This window comes from Mytilus californianus, unplaced genomic scaffold (assembly GCF_021869535.1).
Source record: "Mytilus californianus isolate M0D057914Y unplaced genomic scaffold, xbMytCali1.0.p SCAF_9, whole genome shotgun sequence".
In the NCBI taxonomy this organism is placed as follows: domain Eukaryota; kingdom Metazoa; phylum Mollusca; class Bivalvia; order Mytilida; family Mytilidae; genus Mytilus; species Mytilus californianus.
In genome coordinates this window covers 91,633,134-91,641,293 of record NW_026262745.1, presented here as the reverse complement: position 1 = coordinate 91,641,293, position 8,160 = coordinate 91,633,134, and positions in this window count along the sequence as shown.

Here is an 8,160-nt window from a genome sequence, read left to right as displayed (position 1 = left end):
AATTTAGCGGAGCAGAACGAGGCAAAACAAAAATCGATGTCTTTCGTGCCTTAAAAAAAATTTCCTGTAAGAGGAAGCATTGGGTGTGGGGCATCTGACTCAACATCTAAAGGTCATATTAAATGGAAAATTATTCATATATAGACATATCAAAAATTCAACACTTGACTCCTAGATATCATCTTTAACCATTGAAATATATGCTCAATCACGAGTTTTACGATTCATGTAAGGATATAATTATTATTATCATCAGTGTATTTATTATATGCAAAAAACCTCAAAACTATTATTTCCTATAATTGTCATTCTTCATGTCCAACAAACAAAACAAAAGATGGTCATGACTCACACGAATAAAACATTGAAATGAAGTTTGAAGCCAAAACTTATTCATTAAATTAGCTATAAATTTGCATGTTTGAAATACAAAACTTCCCAAATCTTGTACATATTTTTCAATGCCTCCCCCCATCTGAAGCATTGAAAATTTGAAAAAAAGGTTTCCATTCCCAAAAATTTTCAAGGCCCCCCTTAATTTCCTCCCAACCCCTTTTTAGCTCACCGGGGCCCGAAGGGCCCCATGTGAGCTTATGACATCACTTGGCGTCTGTCGTAGTCTGTCGTCTGTCGTCGTAAACTATTTTAAAAATCTTCTCCTCTGAAACTACTAGGCCAAATACCTTCAAAATTTAACTAAATGTTCCTTAGGGTATCTAGTTTATGGCTAAAAATAGAACATAGGGGTCAAATGCAGTTTTTGGCTTGTATCTCAAAAACTAAAGCTTTTAGAGCAAATCTGACATTGGGTAAAATTGTTCAATTGGTCAAGATCTATCAGCTCTGAAATTTTCAGACGAATTGAACAACCCATTGTTGGGTTGCTGCCACCGAATTGGTAGTTTTAACAAAATTTTGCAGTTTTTAGTTATTATTTTGAATATTATTATAGATATTTATAAACTGTAAGCAGCAATAATGTTCAGCAAAGTAAGATCTACAAAAAAGTTAATATGACCATAATAGTCAATTGACCCCTTAAGGAGTTATTGCCCTTTAAAGACAATTTTACACAATTTGTTCATCAAGTTTGCTACCATTTAAAAATCTTCTCCTCTGAAACTACTGGGCCAATTACCTTCAAACTTTAACTAAATATTCCTTAGGGTATCTTGTTTATAAATTGTATCCAAAGTTTGTATCCATCGACAAACATGGCCACCATGGCTAAACATAGAACATAAGGGTCAAATGCAGTTTTTGGCTTATATCTCAAAGACTAAATCTTTTAGAGCAAATTTGACATGGGGTAAAATTGTTTAATTGGTCAAGATCTATCGGCCCTGAAATTATCAGACGAATCGAACAACCCATTGTTGGGTTGCTGCCACCGAATTGGTAGTTTTAACAAAATTTTGCAGTTTTTAGTTATTATTTTGAATATTATTATAGATATATATAAACTGTAAGCAGCAATAATGTTCAGCAAAGTAAGATCTACAAAAAAGTTAATATGACCAAAATTGTCAATTGACCCCTTAAGGAGTTATTGCCTTTTAAAGACAATTTTACACAATTTGTTCATCAAGTTTGCTAACATTTAAAAATCTTCTCCTCTGAAATACAGGTGAGCGATTCAGGCTCTTGAGAGCCTCTTGTTCATGTTACAAACGACCAGTCCTTAAACTTATAAAATGTACTAGTGTGTAAAAACCTGAAAGGCCTAACGGAAGAGGAAAGAAAGCCTGTCTAAGTAAACTTATTATGAGGGAGTTGTGATCTTAATTTTAGCACAATTACGTAATATAAAAATACTGTATGATTATCCCTGCAATATTTCGACCGAAAACTTTTTGATATGTGAATATGCTGGGATGCTGGTGACTGATATATATATATATAATTTCTAATTGATGAGCGTAACTGAATCTTTGGAGATGCTCGTAACAAAAATCTGTATCTGGGATCTTTCCCTTTTTTATTTATAAGATTTCGATATATTTTTATACCAGAATAAAACAAAGTCTTGCACTACATCTACATAATACTTCTTAACTTCAATATGTTGGAAGATTACAAAAAGGCACATACTAGGGAAACATTTAAAATCTGAACATATTTTACAACAATTTCAAAAATTTTTTTTTTAATTTTGTATATAGATAAAAACATGATTTTGATCTAGCAATAATTATATATGTTGTTTTGCACCAGACTTAAATGCTTCTCTTTGGTCGGAATGTTGTCTCTTTGACATATTCCCCATTTCCATTCTCAATTTTATTCTAAGTCTGGGCTACAGGCTACCTTGTATGGTAATGAATTTCACAACCTTATTGTTCTAGGAAAAATGAATATAAATGGTAATTTATGGGAGAGAATTGCTGTACAAATTTATGTTCTTTTGATGGTACTAAATATTGTATATTTGAGATGGATACTAATTGGTGTTGGATTTTGTAAAGCATGGTGACCGATGCGAGATTTCTTCTTTGTTGTAATGTAGGCCAGCTTAGGTGTTCAAGCATGGCTGTTACACTGCTTTGGTAGCTGTATTCATTTAGTGTATACCTGGCAGCTCTTCTGTGGATCATTTCAATTTTTTGTATTTGTTGTTTCTGCCAGGGGTCCCAGACAACACTACAATATTCTATTTTTGGTCTGACATATGTTTTGTAAGCAAGTTCTTTTGTTTTTATGCTGTTGGTTTTTACATTTCTTTTTATAAATCTGAGTGATGCATTTGCTTTATTTGTGATGTTATTTATATGTGAGTTCCATGTCAGATCGTTTGTGATCGTAACGCCGAGATATTTTGCTTTGTCTGTTGATTTTAATATATGATCATGTAATGTGTATTCAAAGATGATGGGTTTACGCTTTCTTGTTATGTGGATGATTTCACATTTGTCTGGGTTAAAAGACATTAGCCATTCTTGCTCCCATTGTTCTAATTTATGTAAGTCTGATTGAAGGGTGTGAAAGTCAGTAAGTGATGATATTGTTAAATACACAATGGTGTCATCTGCAAAGAGGCGCACATGACTTTTGAGGTTGTCTGGCATGTCATTTATATAAATTAGGAAAAGACATGGGCCAAGAACAGGGCCTATAATTTTCAGGTTTAGATTTAGCTCCTTTTTTGAAGACTGTGTATAGTTATTATTTTGAATATTATTATAGATATATATAAACTGTAAGCAGCAATAATGTTCAGCAAAGTAAGATCTACAAAAAAGTTAATATGACCAAAATTGTCAATTGACCCCTTAAGGAGTTATTGCCCTTTAAAAGACAATTTTACACAATTTGTTCATCAAGTTTGCTAACATTTAAAAATCTTCTCCTCTGAAATACAGGTGAGCGATTCAGGCTCTTGAGAGCCTCTTGTTCATGTTACAAACGACCAGTCCTTAAACTTATAAAATGTACTAGTGTGTAAAAACCTGAAAGGCCTAACGGAAGAGGAAAGAAAGCCTGTCTAAGTAAACTTATTATGAGGGAGTTGTGATCTTAATTTTAGCACAATTACGTAATATAAAAATACTGTATGATTATCCCTGCAATATTTCGACCGAAAACTTTTTGATATGTGAATATGCTGGGATGCTGGTGACTGATATATATATATATAATTTCTAATTGATGAGCGTAACTGAATCTTTGGAGATGCTCGTAACAAAAATCTGTATCTGGGATCTTTCCCTTTTTTATTTATAAGATTTCGATATATTTTTATACCAGAATAAAACAAAGTCTTGCACTACATCTACATAATACTTCTTAACTTCAATATGTTGGAAGATTACAAGAAGGCACATACTAGGGAAAAATTTAAAATCTGAACATATTTTACAACAATTTCAAAAAATTTTTTTTTAATTTTGTATATAGATAAAAACATGATTTTGATCTAGCAATAATTATATATGTTGTTTTGCACCAGACTTAAATGCTTCTCTTTGGTCGGAATGTTGTCTCTGACATATTCCCCATTTCCATTCTCAATTTTATTCTAAGTCTGGGCTACAGGCTACCTTGTATGGTAATGAATTCCACAACCTTATTGTTCTAGGAAAAATGAATATAAATGGTAATTTATGGGAGAGAATTGCTGTACAAATTTATGTTCTTTTGATGGTACTAAATATTGTATATTTGAGATGGATACTAATTGGTGTTGGATTTTGTAAAGCATGGTGACCGATGCGAGATTTCTTCTTTGTTGTAATGTAGGCCAGCTTAGGTGTTCAAGCATGGCTGTTACACTGCTTTGGTAGCTGTATTCATTTAGTGTATACCTGGCAGCTCTTCTGTGGATCATTTCAATTTTTTGTATTTGTTTTTTCTGCCAGGGGTCCCAGACAACACTACAATATTCTATTTTTGGTCTGACATAAGTTTTGTAAGCAAGTTCTTTTGTTTTTATGCTGTTGGTTTTTACATTTCTTTTTATAAATCTGAGTGATGCATTTGCTTTATTTGTGATGTTATTTATATGTGAGTTCCATGTCAGATCGTTTGTGATGGTAACGCCGAGATATTTTGCTTTGTCTGTTGATTTTAATATATGATCATGTAATGTGTATTCAAAGATGATGGGTTTATGCTTTCTTGTTATGTGGATGATTTCACATTTGTCTGGGTTAAAAGACATTAGCCATTCTTGCTCCCATTGTTCTAATTTATGTAAGTCTGATTGAAGGGTGTGACAGTCAGTAAGTGATGATATTGTTAAATACACAATGGTGTCATCTGCAAAGAGGCGCACATGACTTTTGAGGTTGTCTGGCATGTCATTTATATAAATTAGGAAAAGACATGGGCCAAGAACAGGGCCTATAATTTTCAGGTTTACATTTAGCTCCTTTTTTGAAGACTGGTGTAACCATGGCCTCTCTCCAGTCATTTGGTACTATGCCTGTAATTATTGATGAACTGAACAAGTCAGATATTATAGGTGAAATTGTGAGTGTCTATAAATATTGTCAGTTTCAAAGTGCTGACTACAACGCGGTTTGTATTAATACCCTCAACTGCAGTGGTCTCTACCCATTGGAAGTAAATGTAATAATTCCAAAGGGAGTATGTGTTCAATACATTGTACTTTATAGCTGTAAAACTATCCAGGAAGATTCAAGTCAAGAACAGCTATGCAAGAATATCCCGTACAACATTCTATCATGTCTGGTCTATAAGAATAAAAAAAAGATGTGGTAGGATGAGCAATTTGGCAACTCAATACGGCACATTTTGAAATAATGTCCAGCCCTGTTCATAAAAATAATCTCTCTGAAACGGTTCATATGTGTCATCCATAAGACAAAACTTTGCCGGAAGTTACGCACTTTTTTCAGTGGCAATGCACTCTTATTCAGGTCAATTGCTATTTCAGACTCGAACACTTCATATATAACCTTTTCACTGAACTAGTACACATTTTTATTTTGGGGGCCAGCTGAGGACCACCTTCGGGTGCGGGATTTTCTCGCTGCGTTGAAGACCCATTGAGGGCCTTCGGCTGTTATCTGCTCTTTGGTCGGGTTGTTGTCTCTTTGACATATTCCCCATTTCCATTCTCAATTTTATTATTTTTATACTGAACATGAACGAAAGATTTGACACTTGATAAATTTATGCGTGTCTTAACACAGTTGCGTACATTCCTAAAATTCCTTCACAAGATTTCATTAACACGCATCTTTGACGAATATTTCTTTTGCCTGATTTGTTTGTGATTATAGGGATATATCTTCGTCTAAAGCATATTCTTTTTCTAATGAAATAAGATCTAATATACACCACTTTTATAATATTTTTCTCTCTCAGAATGGAGCATAATCCAGCATAAAGGAAAATGCCGTAAAGCGTCTCTTCTACTCTTTACACAAATACCGTGATTGTATATTGTTTATGTGGTCGCCGGTATGGAAAAAAAACGTAGTGGTGAAATACAATTGTACATCCGTGAGTGAGAACTCTGGTTCCTGTTCCCCAACGTGAGTAGTAACTGACTGAACACCTTCTCTTTGTAACATTCACATATGTTTTCGTTAATCATCCAAAATTTAATGTAGTCTCTCTTTTTAATATGGCAGAAATGAAATATTTATTTTTGGCGCAAATGCATATTTTTGTATTTCCAAATTGACTCAAATGTAATACGTCTGTCTACATGTAGGTCCGCTTGTCGTACATATTAAATTTTATTTGTTACAGTACAATTTACCATTAATCTGTTGGCTTGCTGGTTCATGAAGAATTTTGAAACCAAATTTAAAATTCAATTTAAATCTCGTAAAACTGGGAAAGAATCAAGATGACATTATCACACAATTTGGAAAGTATCAAGATGACATTAACAGAACTTGAAAAGTATTTACATGACATTAACACACAACTTCGAAAGTATTTACATGACATTAACACATAACTTGGAAAGTATTTACATTACATTAACACATAACTTGGAAAGTATTTACATGACATTAACACATAACTTGGAAGGTATTTACATTACATTAACACATAACTTGGAAATAATCAAGATGACATTAACACACAACTTGGAAAGAATCAAGATGACATTAACAAACAACTTGGAAAGTATTAACATGACATTTACATATATATTTATCCAAACTATCGTTTTCTAATCATCATCTTAAGTGGATTTTAAGGAATAGCCATATCCATGCCAATGATACCACTCAATCCCATCATTCCAGTGGTCACCCGGTAATAATATATAAGCTTTATTTAGAGTCGGCATAGTATACAAACAAGGACATAACTAATGAACTTTTAACCGGTGCAGACAGGTATCTTCCGCTCATGTTTGCTTTGTAGCATCGTTAGTACCGTCATGCTCCAAAGTGATGGTACTCGCAACTCGATGTTCTTCGTCGTTATCTACATAGTACGGACTAAATTTTGAACATCATGGGATAGTTGTCTCATTGGCAGTCATACTACACATCTCCTTGTCTATATTTACATCGTCATACTACATCTCCTTATTTTATATTTACATCAGTTGGTCTCAGACGGATAGTTGTCTCATTGGCAGTCATACTACATCTCCTTATTTTATATTTACATCAGTTGGTCTCTGGTGGATAGTTGTCTCATTGGCATTCATACTACATCTCCTTATTTTATATTTACATCAGTTGGTCTCTGGTGGATAGTTGTCTCATTGGCAGTCATACTATACATCTCCTTATTTTATATTTACATCAGTTGGTCTCTGGTGGATAGTTGTCTCATTGGCAGTCATACTATACATCTCCTTATTTTATATTTACATCAGTTGGTCTCTGATGGATAGTGGTCTCATTGGCAGTCTTACTACATCTCCTTATTTTATATTTACATCGGTTGGTCTCTGGTGGATAGTTGTCTCATTGGCAGTCATACTACATCTCCTTATCTATATTTACATCGTCATACTACATCTCCTTATCTATATTTACATCAGTTGGTCTCTGATGGATAGTTGTCTCATTGGCAGTCATACTATACATCTTATTTTATATTTACATCGTCATACTACATCTCCTTATTTTATATTTACATCAGTTGGTCTCTGGTGGATAGTTGTCTCATTGGCAGTCATACTACTCTCCTTATCTATATTTACATCGTCATACTACATCTCCTTATTTTATATTTACATCAGTTGGTCTCTGGTGGATAGTTGTCTCATTTGGTAGTCATACTACATCTCCTTATTTTATATTTACATCAGTTGGTCTCTGGTGGATAGTTGTCTCATTGGCAGTCATACTACTCTCCTTATCTATATTTACATCGTCATACTACATCTCCTTATTTTATATTTACATCAGTTGGTCTCTGGTGGATAGTTGTCTTATTGGCAGTCATACTATACATCTCCTTATTTTATATTTACATCGTCATACTACATCTCCTTATTTTATATTTACATCAGTTGGTCTCTGGTGGATAGTTGTCTCATTGGCAGTCATACTACTCTCCTTATCTATATTTACATCGTCATACTACATCTCCTTATTTTATATTTACATCAGTTGGTCTCTGGTGGATAGTTGTCTTATTGGCAGTCATACTATACATCTCCTTATTTTATATTTACATCGTCATACTACATCTCCTTATTTTATATTTACATCAGTT